This window comes from Schistocerca gregaria, chromosome 4 (assembly GCF_023897955.1).
Source record: "Schistocerca gregaria isolate iqSchGreg1 chromosome 4, iqSchGreg1.2, whole genome shotgun sequence".
Classification (NCBI taxonomy): Eukaryota; Metazoa; Arthropoda; class Insecta; order Orthoptera; family Acrididae; genus Schistocerca; species Schistocerca gregaria.
In genome coordinates, this window is record NC_064923.1 from 377,851,982 (window position 1) to 377,868,615 (window position 16,634).

Sequence of the window (16,634 nt, forward strand, 5' to 3'; positions counted from 1 at the left end):
CTGCTTAAAGGTGTGTTGGTTCACCTTTGAAACGAAATGAAGCAGTGATAACACGTAGCATGTATTCAAAAGCCCTCGGTAGGTCTGCAGATGTACGTGGCATCATTTTTCTATGTGTATACCATATAATTCCAGTAAATTACGGGCAGGTGGATTATGGGTGCAGAGTGGTTTCTCAACAGCGCCACGTCTCTCCATTGGGTTCGGATCAGGCAAATTTAATATGAACGTAACTTTCAGATTCCTGAAACCACTGCAACACGGTTATGACCTTCTGAATCGGGCAGTTACCCTTCTGGAAAATGCCATCGCCATTGGGGAAGACTTCAAGCATGAAGACATGTACGTCGTCTATAATAATCCTTGTGTAATGTACAGACATCTTGATGCCTTTGATTAACGCCACAGGTCCCACTGAAGCACAGGTGAATGTTCTGCATAGCACAAAACTGCGCCAATTGGTCTTGCGTCTGTGACGCGGTGCATGTGTTGAGCAGCCTGAATATCCTGACATGATCACTTATGTGATGTAACAAGGAACGTGATTCACCCAAGCGGGTGACACATTTCCAGTAACCCACGGTCCAATTTTTATTGTACTGCAGTCGCATTTAATGATGTCATTGAATCAACAATGGAACATGTAGGGATCTTCTGCTGTAAAGCCTCTTGTTCAAAGATGTATGCGAAACTCTTGTGCCTGCACCAGCGTTGCCCCCTGCCCTCATCTCTGCCACAGATCGTCACCTATCCTCTCTTAAGTAAGTCTCCGACGTTCACGTTCTGTGGTGAAACTGTGGTGTCTAACATCTTGTCGCCTACTTATGTCTTCACCGTCCTTGAACCACTTTCTACGGATGCTCACAACAGTAGCACGCAGACAGCAGACCAGCTTTCCAATTGCTGTTCCATAATATTCCATCCTTTATCACACCTGCTTACATGGCTGTTGATTTCCCATTTGCGACCCATATTGATGGTGTACTGCGCCACATATTTCGGATATTCCAGAAATGTAGCGACAAATGTAGAGGTGTTGAAGAGGATGTCTTGAGGATAAAATCGAGGACAGCAGCCAGAGTCTGAGAACTCCATCCAACGATGCTATATAGTGTCGACGTTATAGGTACTGAAGCCTCTCATTAGGCCACCCACTCAGCAGCAAACGTGGCCTTGTGCGCTGACGGACAATTGGCAGAACGTCTTGCATTGTTGTTTGCTTTTCAGTGGTCGCGTCTGATTGCCACGATCGCCAGGGCAGGTAATAGAGCTAGTTGCTTTGTGGAAAGGTCTTGTTTCATAAGTAAGCTCAGTGGATTATGGTTTTGGACACCGGTGTCCATTCGGAGGTTATTTTTCTGCTAGAAGACTTTAAACTAAATTTTCGGTATATAGGGAACAATACACAGATGGAAACCAGTGTCCGAGACTGTCATCCTCTAGGACAAAAGAACATCGCATTGACGGCAGACAAGGCCTGTGTACGCAGGAGCCAGCTCAATCTCCTCCACAGGCGACCATGGCAGTTAGTGGGGAACAGAATAACAAACATCTCTGCGAGACGTTTCGCCTACAGCCCGCCAGCGTAGAGTCACGTGTGCTGCAGAAGGTGTGGTCTAGTGGAAGGCGCTGAGGTTTATAACGTCGACTCGTCGACGAGCTGTAGCGTAGTTGGATCACTTTCCGGACAGGGGTTCCTATGCTCGATTTGATCCTCAAGACACCCTCTACAGTCCCTGGAAGTTTGTCACGACATTTCTAGGACAAACTGTACATTAGTACTTTTATAACCAGTATACATGCCTTCAGCGTCATCAGGTGGCTTTCAATATTGTGGTGACAGTGCTGATAATTTTTTGACTTATCTTCGTAAATGGTAATAAATGTATAACAATCTCCACTTGACAGTATTTGCTTATAATACAATGCTAATCTTATGAAACCTTTGATGTAACAGATTTCATATACCTCGTGGCAAAATTACAAAGTGATATGAAATGGGGGGAACACGTTGCCTTAGATGGATGGAAGATCTGCAATTTCTTTGTGAGCTTAGGAAACATACGTCGCGTCCGTCGTCGAAATCATAGACTCGATTCTGTTGAACTTTTATACAGTACTACTGTAGCGTTTAAAATTATTTTCATGTCGCATAATTGAAAGCGCCTAAAGAGTTCAGACACGCGTCGCACGGTATAAAACCGTTCATTTCCATGCGACAGGGTAATGGACATGCAAAAGGAACACAATACGAGTATTCTGGAAACAAGGATGATATTTTCTTTACAAATGTTGATCTAAAACGTACAGTGGTTCACAAACCGAATAATCTTAGAGGTGATAAGGCCTTCCTTTCCTCTGACTTTCTACCTAGCTAGTTGTTAAGAGGTGAAGATAAACGATATTAATAATTGAAAAAGCGTCACGGAAAGTGAAAGTGACGTCAGGTGCATAAAAATAGTGAGACAGAAACATAGTTTGTACTGGTTACCTTACCCAGAACCATTTCCTTTTACTTCCAACTCCTACTGAACTTCAACAAATAATTAAGTAATACTTCTTGGATTCGGAAAAAAATATTTGCCAGTCGCGATTGCAGCTTTTATTGTTATTGATTACTAGTTGTAGCCATCTTGAGATACATTTTTTTCGTGTACAACCGCCAACCGGTAGGTCACATCGACCCAATGACGTGCAGGTTTCATTGCTCCATCTTACTATGCAGCTCGATGAAACATTAATGTAAAATCATCCAAGAATATGAGATCGTCGTATCGACTGATTTGTAACAGTGAGATAACAAACAACATCTCCCTTACTCTAGACATGTTGCATCAGAAAAAGTACATAATTTTCACTCAGTTATATGAGGATTTCGTAATCTCTGTGCATGTATGTGTATGTAATACAATACTCAGTCAAAGTTACGTATTGTTTTCTGATGGTACGTCTGTAGAGTAACACAGTACATGAACTGTGATCTCACTGAGCGCAATGTGGAGACTATGTAATATGATGTTATCACACAGCGTATGCAATCATCTGTTAGTTTGGGTAATTTTACGTTAATGTTTCATCGAGCTGTATAATAAAATTGAGGTATGAAGCTTGCACAAAATTATGTCGGAGTGTCCTACCTGTTGGTGATTCTACGAGGGGAAAAAGTATCCTGTGATGGGAAGATGGCAGAGAACTTTAACTGAAACTAATAATCACTGAAACTAACAAACTAATATCTTCACGAATAAAGGATTGTTTCCTGAATCCAATAAACGAAAACAATTTCAGATCGTTTATCACCAATGTGACTACGTCAAGTAACAACACTTTAAGTAACATTACCCTGAGACGAAAATTTGCACAAACAGGTAAATAACTAACGATGACCGCTACCGTTGAATCGATCTAGTTTATATCTAAGAGTTTAAAACGAGGCCCGAAGCGGCGGTAGTTATTTTCGCCTAGAACAGGTGTAAGCAGTTGTATTATGGCGCCCAACGTGGCCCATGACAAAGTGCGTTTTACTTTTTCTTGGTATCAAGTTGAGCATACTCTGCGTTCCATTTGAAAAATATTTATTAATCAGATTGTTATATGGCCATATGACCCATCATATTTGACATATATTGTGCACCTCTGCATCAAACGACTTTTGTATAAAATCTTTATGACGTAGTTTGATAAAGACGTGCTCAGTATACATCACTGATGGTGGGCTACATGGCCGGATACCAAGCTGACAAATAAATAGTTCTGTAGTGCAGCTCATGGTTTACAAAAAGCTTTTTATCAAATATATGTAAGTTGTGAAGAAATTAGTGCACAAGATTTTCCGTTTTCTTCGCAGTATTCGCCTGGAGACTACTTACATGGACGTAATAATTCACTGAGAGTATCTATACCTGTCAGGCTTTTAAGCTATTATGATTCGCAAGGCGTTACACTCGCCTGCAGTCCCTATCGTTTAAGTTCCTTTTACGCCCACTGTTCTTACGCTGTGTTTCCTGCCTACGAGTGTAAACCCATTCCTTGTACACTTCATGCAAACATAGGAGGTACTCACATGCGCAGTAGGAGAAATGCAAGGAACTGAAAGAGGTATTGCAGTGCTGCGGACGAATAAACGGGTTGGAGACGGCACGAGCATACATAATAGATTGTAAGCGGGTTCATTTCACAAGCATGTGATGCATACAGTTTTATCGTGAAAAGTAACATCACTGTTAAGCAGACGTAAACAATTCTTTAGAGTTTGTGCGGACACAACTGCACATTACAAATGATACAGTTCATCTTATGACAAGTACTATGGAACTCCCAGTGTCACTATTTCCACACGAAAACACATTTACAGCATGTTCCACCATACCTTTCTTAGGTTTCAGTAGCCGTGTTTGTTTCACTTGCATTGGTTGTGTGAACTGAGCCAGTATCACCTTCACTTGCGAAATCAATATCGTATTCATCACTATGACTAACACTATTCGAGTCTCTACCACTTCCCACAAATATGAACATTTTCAGCGCTTCCTCCAGTAAACCTTCATTTGAAATATACAGCTCTTCAATTTTCTTAATGTGCTCGCAGCGTTTCTTCCAGTCTTCTTTCTTTATGGAATCAATTTGTTCATCTACAAGTACTTTCTAAATTTCAGATTACGTTCAGAAGGGCCGTTCTTAATTCAAGCCCATATCAGCTCTAAAGTTTTCAATTCTGGGCCGTATGAAGGAAGTCGCAACACTGTATGATCATGTTCGGTTATTTCTCTTCTCGTTGACTTTGATGTTGGGGCGCGACTCAGTTGCTTACTATAGTAAGGGGCGTTATGTATAACGATGGTAGTGTTAGGTAGTAGATTAGGTACCGATCTCTCCCGGAGACACATTTCATAATGTGAGAAATCTATGTTGTTGCGATAATCCGCGGTTTTCTGGCAATATTTAGACCTTCCAAAGGCACACATTACAAACCCATTCTCCCCGCCAGCACGGATGATGATAATTGTGCTTCCTTTCGGAAAAAGTTTCAACAAACGCAGTACTGAATTGTCACTCCATCTGTTCGATACTGTGAACATGTCTCGTCCACTTGAGGACACTCATTCTTTGCTCTCGGATACTTTTTAAGTAAGCAATTCATTTCGCCCTGATACTACTTTGTTCCTTGACAACTTTATGACTGTTCACCGTATTCTTCCCCTAACGACTACAGTTCAAAGAATTTTATACAGTGTGTTTACATCTGCTTCAAAATTTATTAAAGTCAGTAGCTTTTTATGAATTTCCTTCAAAGTTTGTTTTTCACCACGCGGCTGACGATTTGCTCCCTCCTATATCTTGTGGGTGTTTCCTTATAAGGCACTGAAAATGTCGAGGACACCTGCATGGAATCTTCCCAGTTCTCTCTAGATTTGTCGAACGGAAGTAAACTATACAACAGTTGCTTCAGACAGTCGTTTCAGTATGGATTTTAGTTTCTATATAAACTGGCAGGCATTTACAGGCACTACGTGTGTTTGTCTGTGATGAAGTTTGGCCTTTAATTTGCTCTACACTGGTGGCATCATCAGCTTGGAATGTGTTGTTCCAGAGTATTTACTAGAGGAGCGCTTCGCCGGACTTGATGGTAACACGTCCGACGCTGGCGTTCGAGTGAACGTCGTCCGAGGAGCATCCTGTTTACTGTGTTCGCGTCTTTTGAAACAGCTGTAGACTCGTTGGACAGTCCACTATGAAACGTCCACAGATTGACATTCACTATACGGCCATGGTGAAGTGTTACGTGGACAGAACCACGTAGGTGGTGGTTAGTGTTTAACGTCCCGTCGACAACGAGGTCATTAGAGACGGAGCGCAAGCTCGGGTTAGGGAAGGATTGGGAAGGAAATCGGCCGTGCCCTTTCAGAGGAACCATCCCGGCATTTGCCTGAAACGATTTAAGGAAATTACGGAAAACCTAAATCAGGATGGCTGGAGACGGGATTGAACCGTCGTCCTCCCGAATGCGAGTCCAGTGTCAGAACCACGTAGTTTCATGTAAATGTAAAGTCGCAAAAAAGACGGAAAGCACAAAAATGTACATTTATGTGTTTATTTGCTGTACATAGCTTCAAATGTAAGTAACGTAGCCGGCCGGTGTGGCCGAGCGGTTCTAGGCGCTTCAGCTTGGAACCGCGCGATCGCTACGGTCGGAGGTTCGAATCATGCCTTGGGCATGGATGTGTGTGTTGTCCTTAGGTTGGTTAGGCTTAAGTAGTTCTAAGTTCGAGGGGACTGATGACCTCAGATGTTAAGTACCATAGTGCTCAGAGCCATTTCTTGAATAACTTATGTAAATTAATTTTGTGAAGATTGATTATTATATCATTAAAATATTTCAAACATACAGTGGTAGCCAGCTTGTGGCTGATTGCGGTTGATTGTCATACGTACTTTTTGTTTTTTTCGGAAGATAAGTAAAGAGTATTCCTGCTTGGATCTGTCTCTCTTGTCTGGTAGCCTTTAAACTGACAGGAAGCAGTATAGTTGCGTTCCTTGCGTATCTTTATTGGTGCGATGTGTCATGTATTAGCTTTATAACCATCTACAACTAAATTAATGAAAATTAGATACGTCTTGTGAGTTCTCGTTTTAACAGTTCTCCAAACAAACATATGAAAGGTTTTAATGCTTTATCGTTACAGCCAACGACCAATACGAGCTCAACGGATCGGGATTTGGGGACGCAATATCCGAATGTAATTAGAATTCTGACATTTATTAATTTGAAACTTGCTACAGCATCCCTAAGATTAATTAACGATGATCATGGTTCATGGTGTGGGTTCCTGTAGCTATGTCCTAGTTCATGAACCACGGGCAACGTATGAGTGGCCAAGTAAGTGGTCCCGACAGTCGGGATACCAGTTATTCTGGAATAAGGCTGGGCATCTCGGACATATTCTGAGTCGTGGTCACCTTTGTGCTCATACGGCAAAGACTACCAAATCCACCGGTTAGTCCCTCAACCGTTAGGGGTAAAACTCAATGGCACCCGGGGCAAGTAAGTCTAGCAACCTGCTTCCCTGGTACTTAAATATGATGCTGGCAACAATCAGAGCAAAATGCCTCGGACCTTTGGAGGTGACGGAGTCCCACCTCTAACTGACAAACCAGGGACTCCTAAGATACGACTCGCCAAACAAATGGTAATGAGATGGGAGGCTATTAATATCAATGGGGGCTACTCTGGGAAGAAGGTAGAGCTGGCAGAGGCTGCAAGTAAGATGGGGCTGGATGTTTTAGCTGTTAGTGACATTCGGGTAAGGGGTGAGAAAGAAGAGAAAGTGGGAGAATACAAGGTCTACCTGTCAGGAGTCGAAGCAGGAACAGCACAATGGGGTTTAGGGGGCTTTACATCAAGAAAGAAATGGAACCCAGCGTAGTTGCAATAAGGTATGTGAACGAACGACTGATGTGAATAGATATGACAGTGCCTAGAAAGAAAATTAGGATTGTGTCAGTATATTCGCATTGTGAAGGGACAGATCAATATAAGATAGATAGTTTTTATGATGCACTGAGTGATGTAGTTGTTAGAGTAAAGGACAAGGACAGTGTTCTTCTCATGGGTGATTTTAATGGCAGGACTGGAAATCGAACAGATGAGTATGAAAAGGTTTTGGGTAAATTTGGAGAGGATATGGAGGCCAACAGGAACGGTAAACAACTCTTAGATTTCTGTGCCAGTATGGGCTTAGTAATCACAAACTCCTTTTTTAAACATAACAACATTCACCAGTATACTTGGGAAGGCAGGGGAACCAGATCTGTCATTGACTATAAAATAACAGATCAGGAATTCAGGAAGGCTGTGAGGGACACACGTGTATTCAGGGGATTCTTTGATGACACTGATCATTATTTAATCTGCAGCGAAACTGGTATTGTGAGGCCGAAACTGCAGGAGGTCAGGTCCATGTGTAGGAGGATAAGAGAGGAGAAACTTCAGGATAAGGAAATCAGGCACAAGTATATAACAATGATCTCAGAAAGGTACCAGTTAGTTGAATGTAGTCAATTACAGTCATTGGAAAAGGAATGGACAAGGTACAGGGACACAATACTAGAAGTGGCTAAAGAATGTCTTGGAACAGTAGTGTGTAAAGGTAATATGAAGCAAACAGCTTGGTGGAATGATACAGTCAAGGCAGCCTGTAAAAGGAAAAAGAAGGCATATCAAAAATGGCTACATACTAGAACTCAGGTAGACAGAGAAAGTTATGTTGAAGAAAGAAACAAAGCCAAACAGATAATTACAGCATCCAAGAAGAAATCTTGGGAAGACTCTGTAAACAGGTTGGAGGCTTTGGGTCAAGCTGCTGGAAAGCCATTTTGGAGTGTAATTAGCAGTCTTCGAAAGGGACGTAAGAAGGAAATGACAAGTATTTTGGGCAGATCAGGAAAACTGCTGGTGAATCCTGTGGATGCCTTGCACAGATGGAGGGAATATTTTGAAGAGTTGCTCAATGTAGGTGAAAACACGATCAGTAATGTTTCAGATTTCGAGATAGAATGAGATAGGAATGATGATGGAAATAGGATCACACTTGAGGAAGTGGAGAAAATGGTCAATAGATAGCAGTGTAATAAAGCAGCTGGGGTGGATGAAATTAAGTCGGAACTCATCAAATACAGTGGAATGTCAGGTCTTAAATGGCTACACAGGATAACTGAAATGGCCTGGGAGTCGGGACAGATTCCATCAGACTGGACAAGAGCAGTCATCACACCAATCTTTAAACATGGAAACAGAAAATATTGTAACAACTACAGAGGTATCTCTTTAACAGCGTTGTGGGTAAAATCTTCTCAGGTATTGTTGAAAGGAAAGTGCGAGTATTAGTTGAGAACCAATTGGATGAAAATCAGTGTGGGTTTAGGCCTCTTAGAGGTTGTCAGGGCCAGACCTTTAGCTTACGGCAAATAAAGGAGAAGTGTTATGAGTGGAACAGGGAATTGTATCTATGCGTTATAGATCTAGAAAAGGCATATGACCGGGTTCCAAGGAGGAAGTTATTGTCTGTTCTACGAGAGTATGGAATAGGAGGCAAATTTTTGCAAGGAATTAAAGGTCTTTACATGGATAGTCAGGCAGCAGTTAGAGTTGACGGTAAATTGAGTTCATGGTTCAGAGAAGTTTCAGGGGTAAGACAAGGCTGCAACCTGTCTCCACTGTTGTTCATATTATTTATGGATCATATGTTGAAAACAATAGCCTGGCTGGGTGAGATAAAGATATGTGAACACAAAATAAGCAGTCTCGCATATGCGAATGACTTAGTTGTGATGGCAGATTCGATTGAAAGTTTGCAAAGCAATATTTCAGAGCTAGATCAGAAATGTAAGGACTATGGTATGAAGATTAGCATCTCCAAAACGAAAGTAATGTCAGTGGGAAAGAGATATAAAGAGATTGAGTGCCAAATAGGAGGAAATAAGTTAGAACAGGTGGACAGTTTCAAGTACTTAGGATGCATATCCTCACAGGATGGAAACATAGTGAAAGAACTGGAAGCGAGGTGTAGCAAAGCTAATGCAGTGAGTGCTCAACTACGATCTACTCTCTTCTGCAAGAAGGAAGACTAAGTTATCTGTGCACCGTTCAATCTTTCGACCAACTTCGTTGTATGGGAGCGAAAGCTGGGTGGATTCAGGGTACCTTATCAATAAGGTTGATGTTACGGATATGAATGTAGCTAGGATGACTGCAGATACTAGTAGATGGCAGGAGGGTGTCCACAATGAGGAAATCAAAGAAAAGTTGGAAATGAACTCTATAGATGTAGCAGTCAGGGCGAATAGGCTTAGATTGTGGGGTCATGTTACACGCATGGGAGAAGCAAGACTACCCAAGAGACTCGTGGGTTCAGTAGTAGAGGGTAGGAGGAGTCGGGGCAGACCAAGGAGAAGGTACCGGGATTCGGTTAAGAATGATTTTAAAGTAATAGGCTTAACATCAGAGGAGGCACCAATGTTAGCACTGAATAGGGGATCATGGAGGAATTTTATAAGGGGGACTATGCTCCAGACTGAGCGCTGAAAGGCATAATCAGTCTTAAATGATGATCATGATGATGATCATAAAGCATTTTGCAAACTTGAGTGCAAGCGGAACCTTAAATGAGCTGGCCACAGTCTCCAAGGCATGATTCCGTTTCGCCCGTAAGTAACACATATCGGTCCTGCAAAAGTGATTGTGGTATTTCTAAATATTATAGCATTCTTCTAGAAGCTTAGTTTCGTCACGAAGAATGATGGACCGACCGTCAACAATGGCCCTCTGCTCCAGTTAATTTTAACAGTTTTCTTTGCAGTGATTAATTTCAATTTCTGTTTAACGTCAATTTATCGCACATTTTAGTAAACTTGCATGAGCAGACGCATTAATGGGCCCCTCCAAACACAATAACGCCTCCCTGTCGTTCTGTCACGTCCCCACTTGGACTGGACTGATTTCATACAGTTGACTGGCAAATAACGACCACTTGACTGCCATGATTTACGTCACCACTAGGTCACATGACAACATGAAATTGCTTACAATACTTACAATAACATCTACTGCGCTCCAAAGAGATCAGTGGGCTCTTTTAAGGGGTCGACAAATCTTGTTGTCTGGTGACCTTACCAAGATGTCCATTCTCACAAACTGCGGGTAATATTGCTTTTTCGTGGGCTGATGAACTACAGTTCGTTTGGGGTGGTCCACCATCTTGTCGGATGTTGTTGTTGTTGTTGTCTTCAGTCCTGAGACTGGTTTGATGCAGCTCTCCATGCTACTCTATCCTGTGCAAGCTTCTTCATCTCCCAGTACCTACTACAACCTACATTCTTCTGAATCTGCTTAGTGTATTCATCTCTTGGTCTCCCTCTACGATTTTTACCCTCCACGCTGCCCTCCAATGCTAAATTTGTGATCCCTTGACGCCTCAAAAGATGTCCTACCAACTGATCCCTTCTTCTAGTCAAGTTGTGCCACAAACTTCTCTTCCCCCCAATCCAATTGAATACCTCCTCATTAGTTACATGATCTATCCACCTTATGTTCAGCATTCTTCTGTAGCACCACATTTCGAAAGCTTCTATTCTCTTCTTGTCCAAACTAGTTATCGTCCATGTTCCACTTCCAAACAAATCCTTTCAGAAACGACTTCCTGACACTTGAATCTATACTCGATGTTAACAAATTTCTCTTCTTCAGAAACGCTTTCCTTGCCATTGCCAGTCTACATATTATAACCTCTCTTCATCGACCATCATCAGTTATTTTGCTCCCCAAATAGCAAAACTCCTTTACTACTTTAAGTGTCTCATTTCCTAATCTAATTCCCTCAGCATCACCCGATTTTATTTGACTACATTCCATTATCATCGTTTTGCTTTTGTTGATGTTCATCTTATATCCTCCTTTCAAGACACTGTCCATTCCGTTCAACTGCTCTTCCGAGTCCTTTTATGTCTCTGACAGGATTACAATGTCATCGGCGAACCTCAAAGTTTTTACTTCTTCTCCATGAATTTTAATAACTCTTCCGAATTTTTCTTTTGTTTCCTTTACTGCTTGCTCAATATACAGATTGAATAATACCGGGGAGAGGCTACAACACTGTCTCACTCCTTTCCCAACCACTTCTTCCCTTTCATGCCCCTCGACTCTTATGAGTGCCATCTGGGTTCTGTACAAATTGTAAATAGCTTTTCGTTCCCTGTATTTTACCCCTACAACCTTCAGAATTTGAGAGTATTCCAGTCAACATTGTCAGAAGCTTTCTCTAAGTCTACAAATGCTAGAAACGTAGGTTTGGCTTTTATTAATCTTTCTTCTAAGGTAAGTCTTAAGGTCAGTATTGCCTCACGTGTTTCAACATTTCTACGGAATCCAAACTGATCCTCCCCGAGGTCCGCATCTACCAGTTTTTCCATTCGTCTGTAAAGAATTCGTGTTAGTATTTTTTTTGTCCTCAGTATACTGACTGGTTTGATGCGGCCCGCCACGAATTCCTTGCCTGTGTTAACCTCTTCATCTCAGAGTAGCACTTGCAACCTACGTCCTCAATTATTTGCTTGACGTATTCCAATCTCTGTCTTCCTCTACAGTTTCTGCCCTCTACAGCTCCCTCTAGTACAATGGAAGTCATTCCCTCATGTCTTAGCAGATGTCCTTTCTCCTTATCAGTGTTTTCCACATATTCCTTTCCTCTCCGATTCTGCGTAAAACCTCCTCATTCCTTATCTTATCAGTCCACTAAATTTTCAACATTCGTCTATAGCACTACATCTCAAATGCTTCGACTCTCTTCTGTTTCGGTTTTCCCACAGTCCATGTTTCACTACCATACAATGCTGTACTCCAGACGTACATCCTCAGAAATTTCTTCCTCAAATTAAGGCCGGTATTTGATATTAGCAGACTTCTCTTGGCCAGAAATGCCTTTTTTGTCGTAGCGAGTCTACTTTTGATGTCCTGCTTGTTCCGTCCGTCATTGGTTATTTTACTGCTTAAGTAGCAGAATTCCTTAACTTCATTGACTTCGTGACCATCAATCCTGATGTTAAGTTTCTCGCTGTTCTCATTTCTACTACTTCTCAGTACCATCGTCTTTCTCCGATTTACTCTCAAACCATAGTGTGTACTCATTAGACTGTTCATTCCGTTCAGCAAATCATTTAATTCTTCTTCACTTTCACTCAGGATAGCAATGTCATCAGCGAATCGTATCATTGATATCCTTTCACCTTGTATTTTAATTCCACTCCTGAACCTTTCTTTTATTTCCATCATTGCTTCCTCGATGTACAGATTGAAGAGTAGGGGCGAAAGGATACAGCCTTGTCTTACCCCCTTCTTAATATGAGCACTTCGATCTTCATCGTCCACTCTTATTATTCCCTCTTGGTTGTTTTACATATTGTATATGACCCGTCTCTTCCTATAGCTTACCCCTACGTTTTTAAGAATCTTGAACAGCTTGCACCATTTTATATTGTCGAACGCTTTTTCCAGGTCGACAAATCCTATGAACGTGTCTTGATTTTTCTTTAGCCTTGCTTCCATTATTAACCGAAACGTCAGAATTGCCTCTCTCGTGCCTTTATTTTTCCTAAAGCCAAACTGATCGTCACCTAGCGCATTCTCAGTTTTCTTTTCCATTCTTGTGTATATTATTCTTGTAAGCAGCTTCGATGCATGAGCCGTTAAGCTGATTGTGCGATAATTCTCGCACTTGTCAGCTCTTGCCGCGTTCGGAATTGTGTGGATGATGCTTTTCCGCAAGTCAGATGGTATGTCGCCAGACTCATATATTCTACACACCAACGTGAATAGTTGTTTTGTTGCCACTTCCCCTAATTATTTTAGAAATTCTGTTGGAATGTTATCTATCCCTTCTGCCTTATTTGACCGTAAGTCCTCCAAAGCTCTTTTAAATTCCCATTCTAATACTGGATCCCCTATCTCTTCTAAATCGACTCCTGTTTCTTCTTCTATCACATCAGACAAATCTTCACCCTCATAGAGGCTTTCAATGTATTCTTTCCACCTATCTGCTCTCTCCTCTGCATTTAAGAGTGGAATTCCCATTGCACTCTTAATGTTACCACGGTTGCTTTTAATGTCACCAAAGGTTGTTTTGACTTTCTTGTATGCTGAGTCTGTCCTTCCGACAATCATATCTTTTTCGATGTCTTCACATTTTTCCTGCAGGCATTTCGTCTTAGCTTCCCTGCACTTCCTATTTATTTCATTCCTCAGCGACTTTTATTTCTGTATTCCTGATTTTCCCGGAACATGTTTGTACTTCCTCCTTTCATCAATCAAATGATTTCTTCTGTTACCCATGGTTTCTTCGCAGCTACCTTCTTTGTACCTATGTTTTCCTTCCCAACTTCTGTGATGGCTCTTTTTAGAGACGTCCATTCCTCTTCAACTGTGTTGCCTACTGCGCTATTCCTTATTGCTGTATCTATAGCGTTAGAAAACTTCAAACGTATCTCGTCATTCCTTAGAACTTCCGTATCCAACTTCTTAGCGTATTGATTCTTCCTGACTAATGTCTTGAACTTCAGCCTACTCTTCATCACTACTATATTGTGATCTGAGTCTATATCTGCTCCTGGGTACGCCTTACAATCCAGTATCTGATTTCGGAATCTCTGTCTGACCATGATGTAATCTAATTGACATCTTCCCGTATCTCCCGGCCTTTTCCAAGTATACCTCCTCCTCTTGTGATTCTTCAACTGGGTATTCGCTATTACTAGCTGAAACTTTTTATAGAACTCAATTAGTCTTTCTCCTCTTTCATTCCTTGTCCCAAGCCCATATTCTTCTGTAACCTTTTCTTCCACTCCTTCCCCTACAACTGCATTCCAGTCGCCCATGACTATTAGATTTTCGTCCCCCTTCACATACTGCATTACCCTTTCAATATCCTCATATACTTTCTCTATCTGTTCATCTTCAGCTTGCGACGTCGGCATTTATACCTGAACTATCGTTGTCAGTGTTGGTCTGCTGTCGATTCTGATTAGAACAACCCGGTCACTGAACTGTTCACAGTAACACACCCTCTGCTCTACCTTCCTATTCATAACGAATCCTACACCTGTTATGCCATTTTCTGCTGCTGTTGATATTACCCGATACTCATCTGACCAGAAATCCTTGTCTTCCTTCCACTTCACTTCACTGGCCCCTACTATATCTAGATTGAGACTTTGCATTTCCCTTTTCAGATTTTCTAGTTTCCCTACCACGTTTAAGCTTCTGACATTCCACGCCCCGACTCGTAGAACATTATCCTTTCGTTGATTATTAATTTTTTTTCTCGTGGTAAGCTCCCACTTGGCATTCCCCTCCCGGAGTTCCGAATGGGGGACTATTCCGGAATCTTTTGCCAATGGAGAGATCATCATGACACTTCTTCAACTACAAGCCACATGTCCTGTGGATACACGTTACGTGTCTTTAATGCAGTGGTTTCCATTGCCTTCTGCATCCTCATGTCGTTGATCATTGGTGATTCTTCCGCCTTTAGGGGCAATTTCCCACCCCTAGGACAAGAGAGTGCCCTGAACCTCTATCCGCTCCTCCGCTTTGACAAGGCCGTTGGCAGAATGAGGCTGACTTCTTATGCCGGAAGTCTTCGGCCGCCAATGCTGATTATTTATCAACATTTAGGCAGTGGCGGGGATCGAACCCGGTACCGAAGACATTTTGATTATGAATCAAAGACGCTACCCCTAGACCACGCGTAACCTGTGACTTATTAATCTGATAGTTCGGTATTTTTCACATATGTCAGCACCTGCTTTCTTTGGGATTGGAATTATTATATTCTTCTTGAAGTCTGAGGGTATTTCGCCTGTCTCATACATCTTGCTCACCAGCTGGTAGAGTTTTGTCATGACTGGCTCTCCCAAGACCGTCAGTAGTTCTAATGGAATGTTGTCTACTCCCGGGAACTTGTTTCGACTCAGGTCTTTCAGTGCTCTGTCAAACTCTTCACGGAGTATCGTATCTCCCATTTCGTCTTCATCTACATCCTCTTCCATTTCCATAATATTGTCCTCAAGTACATCGCCCTTGTATAAACCTTCTATATACTCCTTCCACCTTTCTGCCTTCCGTTCTTTGCTTAGAACTGGGGTGCCATCTGAGCTATTGATGTTCATACACGTGGTTCTCTTCTCTCCAAATGTCTCCTTAATTTTCCTGTAGGCAGTATCTGTCTTACCCCTAGTGAGATAAGCTTCTACATCCTTACATTTGTCCTCTAGGCATCTCTGCTTAGCCATTTTGCACTTCCTGACGATCTCATTTTTGAGACGTTTGTATTCGTTTTTGCCTGCTTGATTTACTGCATTTTTATATTTTCTCCTTTCATCAATTAAATTCAATATTTCTTCTGTTACCCAAGGATTTCTAGCAGCCCTCATCTTTTTACCTACTTTATCCTCTGCTGCCTTCACTACTTCATCCCTCAGAGCTACCCATTCTTCTTCTACTGTGTTTCTTTCCCCCATTCCTGTCAATTGTTCCCTTATGCTCTCCTTGAAACTCTGTACAACCTCTGGATCTTTCAGCTTATCCAGATCCCATGTCCTTAAATTCCCACCTTTTTTCAGTTTCTTCAGTTTTAATCTACAGGTCATAACCAATAGATTGTGGTCAGAGTCCACATCTGCCCCTGAAAATGTCCTAAAATTTTAAAACCTGATTCCGAAATCTTTGTCTTACCATTATATAATCTATCTGATACCTTTTAGTATCTCCAGGATTCTTGCATGTATACAACCTTCTTTCATGATTCTTAAACCAAGTGTTAGGTATAATTAAGTTGTGCTCTGTGCAAAATTCTACCAGGTGGCTTCCTCTTTCATTTCTCTCCCCTAATCCATATTCACCTACTACGTTTCCTTCTCTCCCTTTTCCTACAACCGAATTCCATTCACCCATGACTATTAAATTTTTGTCACCCTTCACTATCTGAATAATTTCTTTTATTTCATCATACATTTCTTCAATTTCTTCGTCATCTGCAGAGCTAGTTGGCATATAAACTTGTATTAGTGTAGCAGGTGTGGGCTTCGTA